This window comes from Pomacea canaliculata, linkage group LG6 (assembly GCF_003073045.1).
Source record: "Pomacea canaliculata isolate SZHN2017 linkage group LG6, ASM307304v1, whole genome shotgun sequence".
Classification (NCBI taxonomy): Eukaryota; Metazoa; Mollusca; class Gastropoda; order Architaenioglossa; family Ampullariidae; genus Pomacea; species Pomacea canaliculata.
Genome location: NC_037595.1, coordinates 1,937,485 through 1,959,165, shown reverse-complemented (window position 1 = coordinate 1,959,165; position 21,681 = coordinate 1,937,485). Strand labels below are relative to the sequence as shown.

At 42.0% G+C, this 21,681-nt stretch overlaps 1 protein-coding gene across 7 annotated transcripts in view; it reads right to left on the bottom strand.

Annotated features, from left to right (window-relative positions):
* Nucleotides 1–21,681, bottom strand: part of LOC112567355 — a 116,652-nt gene that overhangs the window by 35,031 nt on the left and 59,940 nt on the right. The gene's annotated exons all lie outside the window — the stretch shown is intronic.

The following is a 21,681-nucleotide window of genomic DNA, read 5'->3' as shown; positions in this document are numbered from 1 at the left end:
CTCAGACTGGTGTGAGCTGGAAATGACACCGGTGGTTGTGGTCTAGTTGTTGTAGACTGACTAACATGAAGCCAGCGAGGAAATATATTGTTTAGAAGAAAGCCTGTTCACAGTTGACTGGACCTGCGAATCTCTATACAAAGTTCCTCAGTTCTTGTGGACAATTTTATCCTCACCATTGTAAGGCGCATAGGGTTTCAAGGAAGAAATAAAATTGCAAACGTGACCTCGAGGATTAAAACTAACCCTGACCTGCACCTGTTGGAAGCATCTTCAAAAGCTAAATACACTCATTGTATCTTCAAAAGCTAGTCAAGCGTTGCACTCTGAGTTGGAACAGACTTTATCACAAAGTTAGGTTTTGTTTGTTTTCCCTTTGTCAAATATCTTTAGAACTATCTTCCAAGATATAACAGGCAAGTAGCTGATAAATTTAGCAAAGCTTTTTTTTAAGTACACCACTAGCTTCCCTGCCTGTGTGTCTCAATTGCCAAAGACAGCCAAGGAAACAATCAGCGGAGAGAAATACACCTTCCACAAACACGTCTGACATCAGCCAACAATTCTTTCAACATTCATTTCATGATTGCGCAAGGCCATGGCTAAAGCAGACTTGTAGACAGTTGGCAACAAACAGCATATGAAATGAGTGCAGCCAAAATATATTGGCCAGAGTATCTACAGTAAAACATCTAATTTTCTGACAGCACTGCTGCAAGCATTGCACATCACTTAGACATTTATACACAATATATCTCTATTAAACTTTGCTACAGACAGTGCTCTGCTTCAGTTCCAGCTATATATAAATGCATGTACATTCGGCAACAAATGTTATTAGCATACTAATATGTGTTGACTGAGGGGCTAAAGTCAATTACATAGAAATGAAGTAAAACAGGTTAAACTTAATATGGCTTTGCCATATTCTTCTCATGAAAAGTACCTGAAATTCTGTGGTTATTTTAATCATAAATAATACGTTATCTATTTTAATATTGAAAAGGCAAAATAGTAATAATGAACATTACTTTTAGAGCGCCATTATCTAATGGCTCACATCACTTAGAAAACATAGCAGACACAATGATCAGGAAACCAGCAAAACAAGATTCTGAATTATCTACTATCAGTCAAAGACACAATGGAACGAGTGAGTCTTCAGCTTAAATGCTGGCAATGACAATGACAATGCCTGTGTCAGCTGAAGGGGATGGAATTCCAGACAACTGTCACAAGGAAGGCAAACAAAAGACAAAGTTAATCCTAGGGATGGTCATCAGCTTTTCTCTAGAGGAACCAAACAACCTACAAGGAAAATATGTCGACAGTTTTGCAGAGAGATGGAGATGAAGTAAACAGATATAAATGTGAAGATGTGTATATACTGTATGTATTCTTGTACCCTCACTCACTCTCACACATGCATACATGTAATTTGAGAATACCATTTGCCAATGCAATCAGGTATTTAATTTGTTTTCCCACTTTCTACTACATCTGGGCATCTTTGTGCTTTCTGTTAATATTTAATCATAAATCATCAGTCAGTTAAACGGATTACATTGTAAGAACAATTTAGCAGACTGCTTGCACCTAGCGATGCGTCTTGCAGCCGGTCCCAGGGTGTACAGCCCAGGATCACCCTGGCTTCCCTGTCGATGGCCTTAATCCAGGTCATGGCGTCACCAACATGGGTTCATCAGGTCAAGGGTCGCCACAGTAAAACCGAAAGTGAAGGGGAAGTAGACTGGCAATATACTGTACTCGAGTCTCCAGGCTCCCAAAGGCCGAGGGCGGGTGTCGGGTCGGGTCTGGCACTGACGTCTTGGAGGGAAGACGATCGATACCAACCCTGGGGCTGTGCCAGCATGGGGTCAGGGGGAGGGGGCGGGAACAGCCTCGCATCCAGTTGGCTCTTCCTTCTTCTGGACGCGCATTGTAAACAGCTGGGGTCTTTCCACACTTAGTTTTGACATCCTTCATATACATGTAGGGGTTTGTTTCAGTGAGGTGAGTAGGAACAAACAACACAATATGACAATCGTGTAAGAATGACAGCAACAACAAAAAGGTTTAGAGTTTTAAGCAAACAGTGGATTTCTTTTTCTCTCTGCATCCAGCCTCAACTCTAATGGGCCTTTCTATGGGACACATCCACGTGATATTGTCAAATGTGTAATTAATTGTGTTGCTCGAATTTCTACAGGGTCATGAAAGAGTTTTCCATAATATGTCAAACTTCGGCAATGTATCGAGTTAACATTAGTAAGGACGGAACAATAATCTTAATTACTTCATTAAGACGTGGAATAAAAGAAACGAAAAAGTACAGAAGACAGCAATTATTTTGGTATTTTTTTATGTAAGTGGGATCACAAATTACCCTCCCCTCTCTCTCATTTCCCTCTGATTTGTGTGTGTGTGTGTTTTGTTTTTGTCAGTAAATTTTAAGTATTGACATGTTTATATTATGAACTATGAACTGCAGTTAATTTTGGAAAAGTTTGAAATTGAGGATGCTTTACCTAAATATCAGGGACAGTCGTACTGTCTATAGGGGATTTCCTGCCTGGCCGCTCCAAATGGTAATTGTGTTTCGGGCCCCCTACATCGATCAGTCTCATTGCCATAAAAATCAACACTTTGTCTGCAGCACTCGCTAAAACTCTCCCAGCGCCCCGCAATCCCGGTCCGCAAATGAAGAGGGTGAACCACTCCCTAGAGGGGGGAACATAGTCGGGAGGGGGTAGAGGGGAGCGGTCGCGCCGTCAAGCGGACAAACGCAGTCTACCAGCTGAGGGGGGACAACATGGCCAACACAGGGACTGGCAGACCCCCCATAACACACACCACCTCCCGCTACACCACTCTAGAACATGCGATGAAGACAACAACCTAGCAAGGATGGAGTAAGAACGAAGTGTCGAAATCCATGTTATCAAATTGCAGTGGAAGCAATCTATTCGCCACTTACTATTTGCAAGTTGTTTACAAAGGTCGTGTTCCTCTCTCCTTTCTTTTTATCCGCCGACATAAGACATACATTTTGTCATTTTTGTTGTTGCTACTGGTGGTGACTTTTTTTTAAGGCAAGCTTCCTTCTCGCCAACGTTGTCTGTGGCAAAGATTATTTTATGTTTTAATTTCCTTGAAGGAAGCCACAGGTTCGTCGTTCTTAAAATAACGCGTGAGGCAACGAGCTTTCAACGTGCGTCACAAAGATCTGGTTGAGCTCTGACGTATAGGGTTTCACTGGCACGCGCAACACGGCACCAGCCAATCGACGAGCGTTTTTCATAGCAAGAAAAACTGGGGGGATTCCTCCCAGAAATGTTAGTTTTCTAATGCAAGCTTTCTCCCTTCTCTCACTCTGTGCTCGTTGTGAGTGCGCACCAGCGACAATTAGCAAGAACTGATCAACATTTCATAATCACCCACAACTTGAGCACACGGCAAGGGATAACTCTTGAGGTCAGGTCACCGTTAAGTGGAGTATGGGCAAATCCACGATTAATAGCTTCCGGTGTCAAACAGTGTCATCTCATCCGCCATGTCGGGTCTGCAAGCTTACGATTTCGCGTTCTACGTCACCACGCTTTCCGTTATCATGTCATGGCGTTCTGCATGCGAGCCACAACTCTTCCTGGCACAGCCAGACTTGGCACAATCTCTTAACCTTAATGGTTGAGCGACCAAAAAAATTTTAAAAAGCCCAACATTTAAAATACTTAAGTCCATCAGTCTGCCCCTTCCCCCAAATAATCTACAGAACTCATTCATCAGCACATCGCTCGCAGGGTCTAAAATTTCCTAATCAACGCGAAGCAGAATGTAGAAAAAATCAGTTTATAGTGTCTGAGTGTATTGAACTTATTCCTTTTCTGCGTGTTGTCGTCACTGTTCTGCTTCTTAGCTTCACTGTTGGACAACGTATCCTCCCGGTGCAGCCAGTGGACAAACAAGAGGAACACAATCAATATATTCCGAGTTATTGCAAATTTCACCATTTCTCACGTGGCGCCAGAGCTTGCGCGTGCGGGTAAGTCCGTGTGCGTGGATGCGTGAGGAACTATGGAGGAGTAGGAGGAGGAGTAGGAGGAGGAGAAGGAGGATTGCGGGCAGTAAAAACAAGTGCAGCTAGGCTCGGGGTGTATTACTGCGCATGCATTCGCATATCGATTCGCATGCAGGCCCAACAACCATAAACTGATTTTCCGCTGGCTGCCAAGCCTGTGTCTATGAACTGCTAATACTCTCACATCAGCGACGCCCCGTCTTCGCATGACAACACACGCAGGCCAGAGTTGAAAATTTAACGACAGATTGCATCGTCCAGAGCAGAACCTCTTGCCCTTCCCACCAGATCCCTAAAGCAGTTTAGAAATCAAAGTTCCTGGTTGTTTGCTGAGCTCATGCACTGGTGACCACACATCTCACCCATCACCTTGCACCAAATGCAGGCCCTCTAGTAAGAAAACCTCTTCGACTCCAATTTGACTGGTCAGCGAGATCTTTGACAGAACCCCGGGCAGCTGATCCCCTCCACCCCAGTGAAAGCAGCTTCAGACGCACGACGTCAGCGACCTTTACCCTCCGAGGTAATAAGAGTCTTGACCTCAACCCTTCCCAATGGTGGCTATCTCGAGGTGTGTCCCAGTTGTTTCGGGCCTTAGGTAACCGTGTCTGCCACCATTTAACTGTATGCACCCATTTGTAGTTTTGAAGCGTTGTTCACTACAATTAGGGAGGCTTCAGGGTTTTATTTTTGTAAGGGGATGATGAAAAGCAAGGGTTTGCATAGCGAGGAGTGTCAAGATGTCACGCCTCCGAAAGTTTTCCAAGCTGCTCCCCTCACCGAGACGTCCAAGAAAAAAATTAAAATCAGTTCCAGGTGTAGGCCAGTGCGATCTGTTGACAACACTCCCAATGAGGCAAATATTACTGCTAATATTTCTGATCAGGCCAATCTTTCGGTCAGATGCCCCAGCTCAGAGGACAAAAAAAAAAAAAGCGTTACGTACTCTGTACGTTACCCCGTCGCCTGCGAAAGGAATGCAAAACGTCACACATCACATGGAAACGATGTCAGCAAGAGGGGAAGGTGGAGCGAGGTCAGAAACGAGTATCCAACGGCTCGTAATCCAGTAAAGAACAAAACAACGGGATCCCCTCTCTGTGTCAACAGTTGCACACCATCAGCACGTGCTCAAAACTCAGTTACTGAAATATTCCATCAGCTAATATTAAACTACCCGGCACTACCAACACGCCTGCATCCTGTGTGAAACAGGCGGTAACCTCCAAGCTCATGTTTCCCCAGTGAAAGTGCACGCAACACTTCGCCTTTAATATTTCGCTCGCATTTGAGGAGCACTCACATCAGTAAAAGGGTCAAAATAAAATTACATAAAGTAACCCTCAGGGAGCAAAACTGTCAAGGATGGAACCACACCCTGCAAGGATCTGAAAGTTAAAAAAAAACTGTAAAGTATTCTTTGCGTTTTGAAAGACAGGAGGACTGAAACAGGAAGACACTAATATCGTTGCGTAATACTTTTTAGTTCTCTCATTTCTTTTTCTCAAACTTCCAAGTCCCTAAAGCAGTCTGTCGTCTTTGTGCTTGTCCCGAGGAAATTTCTACTTTCTCACCGAGCTGGGGGGAGTGTAGGGTCGTCCAGCTGTTGCCGGCCAAACACAATGAGCTGCGCCATCAACTCAGCCACCATAGGTAGAGGATCAATGTGCAGTTGCTGGCGAACCTCAGCGACTAACACTCATGTTCCGATGTTACAGATGTTACAGAGGTCATCTTGTCCCTGTCTAGCACCCAGTGACCGTCCAGACAGCCGTGCAGTCAATAACCGCTCGCCACGGTTGGTTCCCCCTAACGACCTACTGTGCAGAACAAGGTCAGAGGTTACAAGCTTCATGACCAGATCTTTACAATGCGTGCACCCAAGGCACGGAAGTAGTGATTATGTTGGTTTCCCGGTAATCCAATGAGCATACGACCTCGTTAAGACTCGACAAGCAGACATGAAGCCATCCAGGTCCTGGGGAGTCCGCTGAGGGATTATAGAGTACATGGGAACACAGGGGAAGCCGAATATCGAAAATAAAGTGATATGAGTCGACGACGCATCATCCCACTTTAGAAGAATTATGCATTCATGTGGATTTATCCCAATGTGGGCCTGATCACTTCCGGTTCATAGGTCGGCTCATCACTGTGAGCGGTGTCTGAACCACGTCGATGCATACTACAATAAATATCGTCGAAATGTTTGCAAACACTGTAACTGTAATTAACTTTAAATGCCAAACGTTTTCTTTAATAAACTTTCAAAATGCGAGCAAACTTGAAAAGTCAGCAGACGACCGATCGTCCCCATGACTGCTGACCAAATAAACACTAACCTGTGATCGATGTAATGGTGGAGTTACATTGCAAACCAACTTGATAATACTGAGATAAAAAGTGAGTAGACAAGGATGAATAATATACGTGATTATATACTACAACTGAGTGGACATCATCAGATAGCCGATATGGAGATACGCCAGCAATAAACAAATCATTGAAAAGTTATTTTCGTGATTACCAACGCTTCCACTACAGTTGTAATATTAGCCAAAGATACACGGGGTGGTTTGCACACTCACTGTTCACATCTTCTCTAACAAACAAAAAAAAAACTGGCTTAAATTGTCTTACTGTTGTCCCTGGTTCATCAACGCGATACCGTTAGACTTTTAATATGGGGAGGGGGAGTTCACTATCCCATACTCGTGTGAACAATGTCGACTTTTGCGAAGTAAAAAAATACTAATACATATTTTTTTAAACATTATCATAGCTTAAAGGCAGATAACTTTATTATGAATATGTTTATACCTTTCGAACTGTCATAAATGTACAATGTGAGCGTTCCCATATGTCATGATTATATTTCATCATTAATGTTTGTATCTGTGCTCGTGTTCTTGCACACTCAACTTGAGACATTTCGGATGTATATGGTGTCGCCTCTATAAACAAAATACTTAAACAGATAACTTGCACAATCTGCAGCATGTAGGTTTGTGCTTCACCGAGTGTCTAAACCGGAAGTGGCTAGGCCTACACTGCTGCGGCGCTCCTAGGTAAGAAAACCTCGTGGGGCCCGGCGCACAGCACGTGACTACATACCAGCTATGTAGCTAAGGTAAAACATGTCAAATCCACATAAAACATAAGCTGACTAATGTGCAACCGGTCCCATGCATGGCCTGCCTTTGAGTTTTGTTGTGATTTGGACGACACAGGACACAGCCCAGGGGTCAAGGCAAGGTCTGTGATCATGGTGACCTTTGAAAGCGCTTTTGTCCGGTTGCAACACATCTCTTAGTCAGTCAAACTATTTCTAGAACAGTCTGCAATGTATACAGATGTCCGCATTATGAGTGGCTTGCCCGGGTTAGCTATTTCCGTGTATGTCATACATATAGACAAATAACCGTTAGTCACTTCATGCAAGCCTTTCATCCGGGCTGTAATACAAATCGCATTATCCTGATGAGGATTTTTATTAAACTGCATCATTTACTCTTGCTGTAACCCGGCAAGCACGGAATATGGGGAGAGGCAACTAGTGATGGACCATCTGGTAAAATCATGGACGGTTGGTCTAGCAATGACATCTTTGCCTGTCTGTATGAAAAAAAGATGGTCTTGGCCTGCTTGTCAAGCGGTGCGTGTTCATTCTGCACCCACCCACACACAGAGAGAGGATAAAGGTGTCCGAAAAAAACAAACAGAAACTGGACAGAAGAAGAAAGATGTCCCCGAGAAAACAACCGCCCTGCTCCCGTCCTCAAACACAAGGGTGACGTGGCAGGTCCAGTCTAAACATCGCCTCTCACTGCAGTTCACATCGATACGAATCCTTTCAACCTCGTTCAGAGAACAGTTCATGAAAAGTAGAGTCCCGTCACGACCGACCGATAAAACCCACAATTCCTTCCGCATCTGTCTTCTAAGTTCGCACAATTCTTCCCTCTTTGGAGAGTTTTATCCTTTATGAGAGTACAGGGAACTAAGGATGTAAGGATGTACAGTTTCCACACATCAGTCAGATCATTTCTGTCATGGACTCAGAGATTACCCACGGTCCGCTAATAGGAGAACTTCATGGTTGTGATTTACTTTTGGTTTCAGCCTCAAATAGTTTCTGAATAAGTTTAGAGTGGTTTTTACAAAAATGAGCACGTGACACTAAAAACATTCTCGCCAAGGGAAGTGGTTGTTTACTTGCGCCACAAAAAAGTTTCCTGACGAAACAGTCTTGCACTCTTCAAAAGTTCTCAACCGTTCAGACCTCCAATCTCTTTGGCGAACTATGTTTTGCATTTTCTTTTCATCAGTCTCAACTGTTCGCGAAAGTGACATGATGAATACTTCGAGATCATTTCTTGGACAAAACTTCTTTCCAAAAGGCAAGGAACTGACACTGATTTTAATGAAAACTTGTAGCTAAAGAAAGAAGCTAAGGGAGGAAGACATGAAATAATTACGACTAACCAAAAGCCTTTTTGCATGTACAGGAACATAATTTCACATGCAAGAAAAGAAGACAATACTTTAGAACTTGGGACTTACACAAATCAGTTAAGTTTCATTTAAAGTTTTGTGTGTGTGTGTGTGTAAAATACATGTGTAAAAGGTTTATTGTTTCCTCCCGTTATTAACGACATCGAAGTGAACAACTGCGCACGTGGATTCACGTTTAATCAGGACCCGGCAAAACTACCGACACTCAATTTAAAAAAATATATAATAAAATTCTGGTCAACAGCCAGCTAATATCACTTTGAAGTCCCTTGTCGCTCTCTGAATAATTTTCGCGACTTCCGCGTCAGATAAAAAGTCCAAGTCTCACAACCGCCACCATCACAACCACCACCACCACCACAACCACCACCACCACCACTCACCTGGTGGCCAGTCAACTTCCTTTCGATTACCTGTTGCGTGGTTTCGGTTTTTGTTAACACGCCAGGATCGCTTTTAAAAAAAAGCTAGGTGATGATGATCATGTCTTAAACTTTTTTTTACTGGGTGTCACCGCTTTTTAGTTTCGTGCATGATCTTCGAGGCGATTCGATGCAATTGCTTCATCAGGTTGGCAGCATTTCCCATCACGTGTAGAAATCACTTCAAGAAATTTGATAATGGGATGTGTCAATGATTTGACATTGGTCTGAAAGCGATTTTAAGTCTCATCATGTAAGGCTCTGGGACAAGAAAACTGAAATTGTCATCAAGATGTCAGTTTTATGTGCACAAAAAAGCCACTCTAAACAGTTTCTTGGCATCACAACATAAAGATCAGGAAACCATGGAGGGGAGAGCCCACTTTTTATACAGATTGGAAAATTGTGGTACGAATAGGAGGTTGTGTTAGGGTTAAAGTTTAGATTTTGGTTAGAAAATGGTTAGAGTTATGATTTTTTTCCATTTCTTTTGTGCATGTCATGGTGTCCATAAAAACAACGTTAATGCCTCATATGCCCTTCTAAAAAAATGTTCAGAAAATATTAATAGATGAGCATTGAGATGTACATTTTCAGCCAGTTGTTAACAAAGCTCGTCCCCTTTCAATGTTTATGGGGGGTGTGGTGGTGGTCTTATCATTCACAACAAGTTTAATGGTGATTTTGAAAGCCTTGAACAATTTTGATTGGGATTTTGAAACCCCTTGTATTTTAAGAATGAATGGTAAACTCTTGCAACTCTTGCCCACTGACCACCAAAACAATTCAAATTAATAAGGGTAAGAAGGCGGAGGTAAGAAGTTATATGTCTGCAGGTTATAAATATTTTAGGTTCAGGTGTTAATGATTATCTCAGGTCAGGATACTTTAAACTTCTTAATCTTATAAACACCTTGCCCCTCCCTCCCACTGATAAGCAGTTCAATTAATCCAGACACCTGTTACAAGTTTGAATGTATTAGTGAAAACCTTAAGAGATCCTTTTATGAAGATTTGCCTTCTTCAAACTTTTAAAAAAAAGGGGGGAATCCATTAGTCAAAACAGCAATGAAAGTGGGATCAATAGCTGACTGCAGGGAAGGAAATGCACACTTTTGCTCATTTAAAAGTTTAATAAAACGATCACAGCTCTGAATTTTAAACTGTTTGTTCACCAGTCTGCACACTAAACATGATATCAATACACAGATATCAACGTACTGTTTACTTCCCCTACTCACCATCTCTGTTTTTCTGTGAATATGCCTATGTTACACATTTACATAAGTCTGTGCACAAGTTTGTATGTACATATGTGTACACATCAATATATCAATATGCACAAACTTGTCTGTAAATTCCAAATGTATGCTTATAACATTTTAACTATAAAGCTTGATGCTTAGCATGTAAGACTAGTAAGTGAACTAAACCCTTCAGTCTTCCAGAGCTGCAGGAAATCAAATAAATGATCTCCTCTGGATGACTGCACCAGGTGAGCTGTGACCTTCTGATCTCATATTTCAGATGGAAGCCTCCAGTTCTGCCACTATCAAAACTCCTTTGCTCACCTTGAGGTGATTTTATAAACTAGTTTAAATGGAGGTAATGAAGTCTGGGAAGTCTGCAAAGATAAGTTTTTGCCTTAGTGATAGGACGAATTTGTACCTGTTTGAAAATGAGCATGGTTGCAGCTTGTGCTAGATGGGCATGTGGGCTAATTATAACACTTAAACTATAAGGATAAGCAATTCCTTTAAACTAGCTGTGGCACCAGCTGTGATCTAATGGCACATCCGCTTTTAAAACATGTACTTAGCTCAACCCACTGATTTGAAAAAAATAATTGAGCACCTTTAATGGCCACTCTGCCGGGAAAAAAAGACTTAAAGCTGTCTTTTCCGTGCATACAAACCAAATTGATAGATACAAGGATAGAGATAAGGCAGAAATATATAAACACATGGTGAGCTCCAAAAGTGTAAAAGTTTCTACTTTAGAAGTTTGGCGTGGACTTGAATTTTGTGTTTAACTTTGATATCTAAGAAATTCCTTGATCCATTTATGCCTTAATAAAAATAAACCTTCAAAAAAACTGTGTAAAATGTTTTCATCAAAATTCTTCTTACATTTGAGCACACTGTACATATGCACATCTGTGTGTTTGGGGTTGGTGGGGACCGGCAAACAATTTTGCAGACCTTTAGTTGCTCACCAATCTGCATTTCAAATGGAGGGTGCACTTTTCTCTATATCTGTCTGTGATTAACATGCTGGGTTTAGAACACGATCACACAGTTGTCATGGGACCTTTGGTCATTTCACATTAACAGAATAATCATTACTTGTCAGAATGTCAATTAGTAGTTTGGATTCAGTCCTACTGTAAGGTTCTGAAACCTGGAGAGTGACAAACACCATCTACAACAAACTCCAGACCTTTACCAACACCACATTATGGGGATAAGATGGCCTGAAAAGATCTCCAACAGCACCCTGTGGAAAAGAACCAACCAGAAGGCCACTAGCCAAGACATCAAAAAGCGCAAATGGGGCTGGATAAAACAAACCCTGAGCAAACCAGCTGACACCATTGCCAGGCAGGCACTTGACTGGAACCCTCAGGGGAAGAGGAGAGTTGGGAGACCAAAGCTGACTTGGAAAAGAACAGCAGAGAGTGAGGCAAAGGACGTTGGAACCACATGGGCCCAACTGAGGTGGCTGCCCAAAACCGAGTTGGCTGGAAAGTGGAAAGATGTTGTTGCGGCCCTATGTTCCTAACTAAACTAAACTGGATCCAGTAAATATTCATTATTTATTAACTATCTTCTTTAGCCTTCCTTTAAAAGAAATGACTGAACATCTAGTATATTTTGACTGACAATTTTTAGCTTACTAGTTTTGGTTGTGGACCATAGTCAACAAGCAAAACTTGGTCACTGCACAATGTTGCAGTAGTGTAACGGTGGTCAGTGTTTTACATTAAAATTCTTGTGTCCAGTGCACTATAAACATTTTTACATTGAAACAAAGAAGCACAGAAGAACAAAATTAAATATGTGTACATATATAATTTCAATGGAGAAAAAAATTAATGAATGTGACTAGTGTTTAAAAAAACTATTTTAGCTGTATTATTGCTACAGGTAAGACAACCACCCTCCCCTCAAAAATTATATGACCTTGAAACATTATTTTAAATCTTAGTTAAATCTCTAAATGTTAAGTGAAAAGAACACACAATACACTGTCTGTTTTGTTAAGAATTGCCAAAACTTTTAGCAAAGTATTCTGCAAGTTCAGTTCGCAATATCTGTTGGAGCAAATCTAGATCTTTATATCAACATTTTGAAAACTTTGCATGAACACCATATAACTTGGTTTAAATTGTAAAAAAAATTGTAAACTACTCCCTGGTCGTACTCAGAATTTCAAAACACAGGTTCTGTTAATGAAATTTTGCTGTAGGTTGTATAAACCATATTTTCCTGATTAGATTACATGATCTTAAGGTAAAGCTCACATTGCTAAAGGTCAAACTGTTATAAGGAAATTACCTCTGACATGCTTGCATTAAAATAGTATCAGTTTTACCCCATGGTAGCTTTCGTGTAACAGTATATTTGGTTCTAAAGGCTTTTTGTATAAAAGAATTGGAGTTTTTCTGCACAACTAAATGCCAAGTAGATATCACATTACAATTTCAGGAGAAAGCAGTAAAAATAGGCTCAATATATCAGGACTTTTTCTCCTATGAAATAGAGAAAAAAAATACACATAAAAATATTTTTCAGATGTTAATAATTAAAGGTATTATAAGAACTCATTTGTAAAAGGATATATTTTATTTACAGTTGCTCAAGGAGACAGACGTTTTGTTTGGTGAAAGGAATTCATAAAAAGTCACAGCTGGCTATAGAATCAGAATACCTAACGAGTACAGACGGACTCCTCTATACTATACTCTGTGTGTGCATAAAGTGGGAGAAAAGGAGGAAGAATATGTGAGGATGCATGCAGTATGGTTTTGAAACACTTCTTTACAAATTATTCATTTGGTAATTGTGCACTATTACTTTTACTTAGTCATGTAAGCTGTGAAATAACTATTAAAAATTTAGGATGGAATCTAGCATGTAAATGTTCTGAAGAAGATTTTGCTGTAGACAATGGTATCGTTTATATCATTGTGGTTGTGAGTGACAAAATAACATCCCACAGGTTAGCATACACAGAGGTGTAACTGTAGTTTATAGATTAGTATGATACTTTAACATCAGACTTTTACTGTTGTGTAATAGGTGTTCGAAGAATTAGGTTGTGATTTCACAGTATATATATCAAATCATTATCATATTTGCACTGTTCCCAGAAAAACTTGTGTGCTATATATGTTTGTGTTCTCATTAATGTGCAATGATATAAAAATAGTAAGTGTGGATAGACTGATTTCCTAAGATCAGTAATATTCCTTCCTTATTTCACATCTCAGTCACAGTGAATGTAGTAGTGGTGGTGGTGGTAATGTTGGCAACAACAAGAAGAGTAAACTACATTATAGCAAGGTTATCCTACTTTCATTTTTATGCTTACTTTCTGAATAAAGTAACCGGTAACCACAGCACAAAACACTCACCCGTTTATGTCAGCTGATGTATTCCTGATGAAAGTTCCTTTTTTCTCTCATGCGAAATTAGAGCTTGTAATACTTCAGTAGTATTTTGTGACTCTTCACACAGATGATAGACAATTATGACAAGACTGCACCCATACCCATATTCAGGTGTCACACAGCGACAAGAAGATTTCTTCAGTATTCCACCGAATCGTGAGTGTATGGCACACTAACACACTACAAACAGTCTTCGTGACACACGTCTAGTCCGCAGTGACAGCCCAAACATATCTGGACAAGCAGACGAGAGCAGACAGACAGGGATTCCACGCTGACATTTCAGAACTGGAAGTCGGACAAGAGCCCAAATCAAAGGAACCTCTTCGCCAAGCAGGCGAGCTGCGCACACACCACCCTTCCCACACTAGCGCGAGTAAAGCGGGGGGCTTCCCTGTCACACACAGATTTGGACCACTCCACTGGTGAGCGCGAACAAAAGATCTCGAGACGAGAAGCGCGCGGGAGGCCTGTGCTGGGAAGCCCCTCAACACGGACACAAGCCGCAATCAACTCGCGTGCGTCAACAAACCGCTTATCCTAGTCACTCACGCAACTCAGTCATGTAAGGCGCAACTTCGCTAGGTCAGACTAGGAAAGGTTGTCAGTTTATAATTCCTCAGACCAGTAAATAGTCACGCGTGTCGAAACATCTTGCAATATCATGGACCGAACTTCGCGCTTCGATGAATTTAACGCGTCTTCGCGGCGAGTCCTGAGAGTTGTCTCCCTTGACTACCGCTCTCCTGTGTGTGTATTATTGCAATATTGTTATTAAATATTATTTCAACACGTTCCCTTGCTGCTTGCCGGGAGCGAGGTAAGACTATTGCTCATATTCTTTATTAATTGGATTTTGATGTTTTTAAATGGAGCCAGGTCTACATAGCAGTGATTTACGTGCCACTTGTCGGGGGCTTCGAACATCACAGTTACACTAAGTACAAAGAGGTCATTAACTGAATACAACTGCGTCCACACCTGTGTGCGTTCAGGTGCACTCCCACTAATCTTTTCAACGACTCTGTTATCGCAGACTGCACACACTGCACTTTAGTAATCCACAGTGAAAGGATATACTCTGCATAATGCAAGTCAGGAATGGAAGCAGGAACCACAGTGACAGTGTATCTTACTGACAACAGTCTGGAACCATTCTTTACTAGCATTTGTTAAATTTGTTCACACGTTTTGCCATTTTTATTCTCTACTCTAGCAGGTGCCCAACATTTAAAACATTACACTTTTTAAGAGAAAAAATGTAACTGAAACTGAAGACGTACTTTGGTTAGAATACTAGAAGGCAGGAATACAAATATACAAATCGTGTCATTTAGGATGGAACACATTTAGTGCTCTCCACTTCCTCGCCACCTCTGCTCGTCTTCCCTTTGAAAGCTATTGTTTGCTAGTCAGCTAACAAACTGTATGAAGTGGCAGGTGCCGAATATCGTTGAAATAGTGATAAGAAGTAAGCTTTTGTTTGCAGTCCCTCTCTCAAAGTTACTCGTCCCTTATCTCGCATTCCCATCTACCCATCCATCCACCTGCTGAAAGGATACTGGCGCTACTTTGTTTTACGCTGTACCAGCAACTGAGGCTATACCACGCTGAGTCATACTCTATGGGAGAGGTGAAAAACAAGACCTTTGGGAAGTATAGCAATAAAATCTATCAAATAAACAAAATGAACCAACAAAAAAAGACAAAGAAAGACATAAAAGAGAAAGTAATACATTAAAGATTTGGCCTCCAGGCTGTTATTTTTTAAAAAGTTGTAAATGAAATAAATACCTTAAATATGTTCAGGACAATGACCCCTTTTATGAATCCCAGAAAGCAATTATACTCCGGGAGTGCACTCAGTTACAAAGATAGAACAAGTGCAAGTAACAAAATAAAAAGGACAAGGATAAGATTGTGCATCATAGAAAACTTGAAAATATGCAATTTTATGTCTAGACAATTTTTTGAAACACCTACATCGTCACACACCCATGCACACACACACAAACAATTTATCTCTGGCTGAGCAGCTGGACGTCTGAAGGAACATGATTTCAAGTGTCTGTTACTTCTGCGTACAGTCATAGCATACCGTTTACCTGAGCTCAATAAAACAAAATTTCCTGCAGGTACAAGTTCCATTCTGGTATGGACAAAGTGCTGGATGCCTTCTCTTTGCTTACCACAAGGGAAACTATATCCCTCTACCTGACACCAATAGCATTAGAGCACATATTGACAGTGCTGTTGAAATTGTTCATCGCATGGACAGATAAACTACGGAACCAGCACACGAAGGAACAAGATAAAATACTTTCAATGAATGACAAAATCTCAAGATTACTTGGTGACTGAACGCTGTTCATCTTTGGAAGAAGGTATACTCTTTGCTAGCAAGGTTTAACAATAAAAAAACCCCTCTAATTATAAAGTTTATCTCCTTAAAACAAATAACTGCCATCATAGTGGACACAGAGAAATCAATGTATTAGTTGTAGCAAACAAAACAAAGCTGATTGCTAACACTCTGGATACTGGGACAAGTAATTAAACATGTGGAACTGTAAAATGTCCCTAAACTGAGGACAAACTGGTGGAGGGGGGGTCTCCTCATAGAAACTGGGAATGCGTGGAGTAGCGGACGTGTCTCGTCTTGGATGACAAAGGACAAGTGGGAGTTCACAGCATCTGCTACAAACTTGGTGCAGGAAAGGTACCCGGACTGATGGGCAGCCCTTGATGAACGGGGTCAAGCATTTTAAGATGGGACTTTCGAGCACAGCCACAGATGATGAAGCCATAGTCTACCTCGGAGGAGAGCAATGCACAATACAAACCTTTCGGTCCGCATCCCAGCTGACAAAGTCGACTACTCGAAGAATGTCCAAGGCTTTCTGACATGGCGTAGAGATTTCATACGAGGAAGGAAGGATAACTTGCGATTAAAGATGATCCCAAAGAAATTTCACTTCTGTTACCGTGCTGCTTACAGAGAATCATGATTCTGGAAACCTGTCTTGCAGTTTACAAAGTTGGATGCATACTGACTTCGCGCGAGAGAATTCCAAGTCGCTTTCTTCCATCCACCTCTTCGTAAAAAATCTGCCACTATTTAGAAATAAAAATCATCATCCCCCTTTATATTGCTCACAGCCATTTACACCGCATGGGAAGTGGTTCAGGAGGATAACAAGGACATAAACCTCTTTCCCTTTTGCCTAAAAATATATCGAGCCTGAGATCGACTGCGTTCAAAACTTCACACAATTTCAGGAGTGGTGTAGCGGAAGACAAGTCGCTGAGCCTTCTTCCGGACACTCTGAGCCACCTGGCACTCTACAGTAAACCCTGGAACACGATTACAGATCCCTCGACTGGAGGATTATTGCCAAAACGAATTTACTTAAATAAAAAGTGTGATTCTGTAGAGAGAGATCATCAATAGCATCCTTAATCTGTAAATTAAAAGTAGACCCTGAAACCTGCAAGAAGGTGGGTGGTGCAGAGGGCCTAAATAGCAAGGCTTTTTAATCATCTATCCTTCCTCGGGAAGAATATTCCACTGTTGCTGTAGGGAGGTTTAAAATGTCACAACTATAGGAAAGCAATCACTGCCACGAAGGTAGCCGTGTGCAGTCCAGATAAAATCCAGTAGTAATGTGGGGACTGACGACCGACATATCTACAGCTGAAACAGTCCTGCTGGATGGTCGGTAAAAGTAATCGAACCATTGTTCAAAAAGCAGAGATCACTTTCCATAAAACAGATCCCAGCAGCTCCACTCTAGTGTCAATTGTAACCCCGCCCTACAGGCGGTAGTGGTTGTCGAAGTTCCCCAAAAGGAGGTTGGGAGGAGAAGTTTGGGTCAGAAGACTTCAGGTCTTGCCGAGAGATCCTTGCAGACGATGAAGGATAGACACAGTAGATAGTGACAGTCTTGTCCCTGTATCCCGGGTAGCAACAGCCTTGGAGGAGATGACAGTGGTATTAAACTAAACAGAAGCTGAGAGCGGAGAAGACCAACTCCATCTGAAGGGAGTCTGTCTGCGAGTCCTGAAGTAAAACCTGAAGCCGTTTGAAGGAGAAAGAGATGGAAGGTAGAAGAAGACTTCCATTAAGTCAAGACACCAGGATAGCAATGTGCTGTCAGCAGAGTTCTTCAAAGCTAGCTCGGATCCTTCCACAATTCCACATATGGACAGAAGACATGAGTTATCTACCGGAAGAAGACACAGAGCATCTGATTAAAGTAGAAGGAGATGTCAGAGGACGACGTGACGGAGAAGACAAAGACAGTCCATCCTTTTTCACTGAGAAAAAAACTGCTTTCAAAAGAAATCGATCAGGTAGGAAAGGAATGGGAAACAGTAAAAGTGGGCGGATGGAGAGTGATTTTCTAATGATGGCCGCTTGTTCTTTGATGGCGTCAGTGAGAGGCTCCACTAGTCTCAGCTCCAAGTGATAGAGCTGAAGCAGAAAATGATTTCTGATGCTGCTTTGTGTTTTCTTCTAGAATCTTGGCCTGGATCAGGGAACCTGACGGTTTTCCTCTGTGTTGTGTTAAATCTTGACCAGTCTACCCGTCCACGGAGTCCAACAAGGGGATGCAACTGAGTGGTGCCCCAAAGGGTGGCATCGGGGCTACAGAAGGAATATACTCTGGCCTACATAGACGAAGACCCTATTGACCCCAGCCGCAACCTTTTAGCAAAGTGAGGTCATGGCATGACCAGCCCATTGATTGGTATGGACCCTCCGACTAAGAGAAGTCCGAACCAAAGAGGTGTGTTGGTATACTGGATCGCAACCCATCAGGGATCTCAATCTCCAGGATCGCATCCTCCTTCTACACGGATCACTCTGCGCGGCTGATGCAAGCTGAGGAGGTTGCTGAAGAAGGCCTCAGAGAAAAGAAACCAACTGAAAATAACGTGTAATGTGATAAAGAAGACAGAAGAAAGGCCAATATAGACAAAAGAAGGTAAAAGGGAGAGAGTTTGCCGGAAAGGAATAAAGACCACAGGGTCGGTGAGAAAGAGAAAAAAGAAAAGTAGAAGAGAAAAAGGGTGGGCCAGCTCAGCCACCCAACCATAGAGAGGCGAAGTGTACATCACCGACACAAGCTGAGCCCACGGGGGCGATGAAAAAGAAAAGAGAATAAAGAAAAACTGGTTGTTGGCAGGCAGCGCCAATATATTTTTAACAGGTGCATGAACAGGTAAGTGGAAATGCGAGTCTACACCTTTCAGAAAATTGCGCAAATGTTGCACCCGCTGAGTGGTTTGATCATAAACCGGAACACATTCGTGTCCTGGGGTTTGTAGGGTTACACCACGATACGATCAACAGAAAAAGTGCAGAAAGGTCAGTGCGAAGTGACTTTGAAGTCATCTTGAGTGTGAAATAAAATAAAACATTTGGAGGCTATCGACCATTCTAGATTCCCTGTCCGCGCCAAAGCTTTTAGTTTTCAGTTTCAACGACATATTTATTTCTCCTTGACCGTGGTGTCGTCTGTACCCGCCTGTCAGTGAGGTAACCAGACAAGACCCAGAGACCACTCCACTGTCCCTCCCGAAGCAAGACAGAACAGAAAGCAGCGACCGGTGGGAATCCTACCCGCCCTCAACCAGAAACTCGAGGCCGGATTTTTGAGCCACCCGCGGGGCTTGTTAATCTGAACGAATTACACCGAGCTGTGAGGAGCATGCCTCAATGGCTTCTGTGGGCAGAAAAATCTGGCTATCATGTTCCGCTGCATTTACCCCGAGTAGTGCCTCAACATACAGCAGGGTGACTGTAGCATGAGTAATCCCCCGGGTGGGAAGACTGCAGTAAGTGGGCGCTGGTACACTAAACAGGAATCTAGTTGGGAGTTGGTAGAATAAACAAGATGATGAAATGGAGTGTGTGGGGATGTTTGGTGTTGCAGGACAAACCAACAACTGATGATCTATCACAGCCACACATCCAGCTCTGCAAACAGATGACACAAGCGAACAAAAAAAAGCAAAACAAAACAAAAAAAAACGTGTGTCCGAGACGAGATTTGAACCCAGAACAGTCAATCCTTACTGTACTGGTGACAGGCGCTTACCGGACCACCCTGATGAAAATGGAAATTAATGTAGAAGATAGGTTTTGGTTAAACAAACATCAGTCCGGAATTCAGGCTCAAGAAATAAACACCAGTCTAGAGGTCAGGCGCAGGTTTGGTGTGGGAGGAAACGTGTTTTTCATTTTTACGAAGGTTCATTATCTCGGCCAGTAATTCTATCGCTGCTTATCAGGATGTTCTTGTCGATGTCAATTTGTTGTCTAGTTATACTTTTTATAATCTAGACTAGAACTTTCTTTGCAGTGCTAAAAATTCTTGTCAATTACTTTACACATCTTTTGATAAGGAGCGAGCACCCGCAATCCTCAAAAACTGTATCCTTTACACTAGAGTATAGTGACATCACATAGTCTAGAGCATAGTGACATCACACACAGTCTAGAGCATAGTGACATCACACACAGTCTAGAGCATAGTGACATCACATACAGTCTAGAGCATAGTGACATCCTATATATTATACACGTGTCTATACTTGAATAGTCTTCTCTTGTCACGTGATCAAATTAGACTACCAAAGCTTTTAAAGACAACATGCTGCTTGTCACCAAACCTATCGTCTGTAATAAAGGACAGATTTACGTGAAGTTTAACGAAATCACCGCCATCTTGCTGACGAAGGAACCAATACAGTTAGGTAAGAATAAACTGTGGACTTCTTGTGGAGACCCACTGACGTCACAGTTAACGAAATTAATCGATTTTTAAAAGAAAAAGGAGTAGGTTGTGGTCATATGCAGTTTGGAATGCTCACCATGCTAATAAAATGTTCAAAGAACGGTAACTTCCTGTAACCAGGTCCCAGTCCTTCTAAAACAACAAATATGCCCGTGGCGGGAGTCGTACATATCTATACCTTATTTATTCATCACCGGTTTACCAGACATAAATGCGCGTGTTCGTCGCCTGAACGAGTCCTTCGATCGGTCTGGAGTCTGTCGTCACTGCGCATGCGCGGCCCGGGGGGAGTCGCCGAGCACAGCTGCACGTGCGGCGAGGCGTCAGACGTTGAGTCGCTCACTTCACGCCGGTGCCCGAGGGTAAGAAGATTAGGTTGCTGCTCTTAAAGATGTACACGACAGCCTTGTTTTTCCACTGACTGAGCTGAGCTTAGCGCCCGCCAACACTCCCCTCCCCCCGTCAGGGTAAATAACTCTCTTGTCGAAATACAAGTCTGCACGCATCGTCACACGCAAACAAATGTCAAGCAAACAAAACCGTTGACATTCAAAATACACTTTGTCCAGGCTGCAGCCAATGAGCGATAAGTTAATAAAGCAAATCAAAGGTCAGTGTGATGTCACGTGTTAGCTCTCCGTCCATGCATGGTGACGTGTGCAGGCTTGTAGCTGCAGTGTGGTGGTGGTGGCTATTGTAATAGAATTTAAAAAGAAAAACACTTTATAGGAAATCAGCCAATTATTTGATTTAAAAATATGTTTTGCAAGCTTGTAGGCCTTTAAAGACAGGACAATGGTGTGCGTGTTGTGGACAACAAAATTACAGGCGGTGTCGATAAAACGAACAAAAGAGGACCTGGAGCCGTTGATAAAACGACATCGACGAGGAAAATTTATCAGAAGAGATGGACATTGTCTTCTTGTAATGCTACCAGTCTTCTATTTTCATGTTTACAAATAAAACTGTGCAAACAGGAGTTGTATCTACACTAAGGTTAATGCGACAGAAAAATTAATAATCTCTCCTCTATAACCTGAATTTATTATCGAGAATTTAGCTCTTAAACAGATTTTCACATTCAAAATATTTGTTCTCTCAAGATGTCTGGAAACTAACAGCGAATAACACCTGATATATCGTCTTTGATGAGACCGCGAGAGACTGACCTGTGATTACACGGCTGTAACA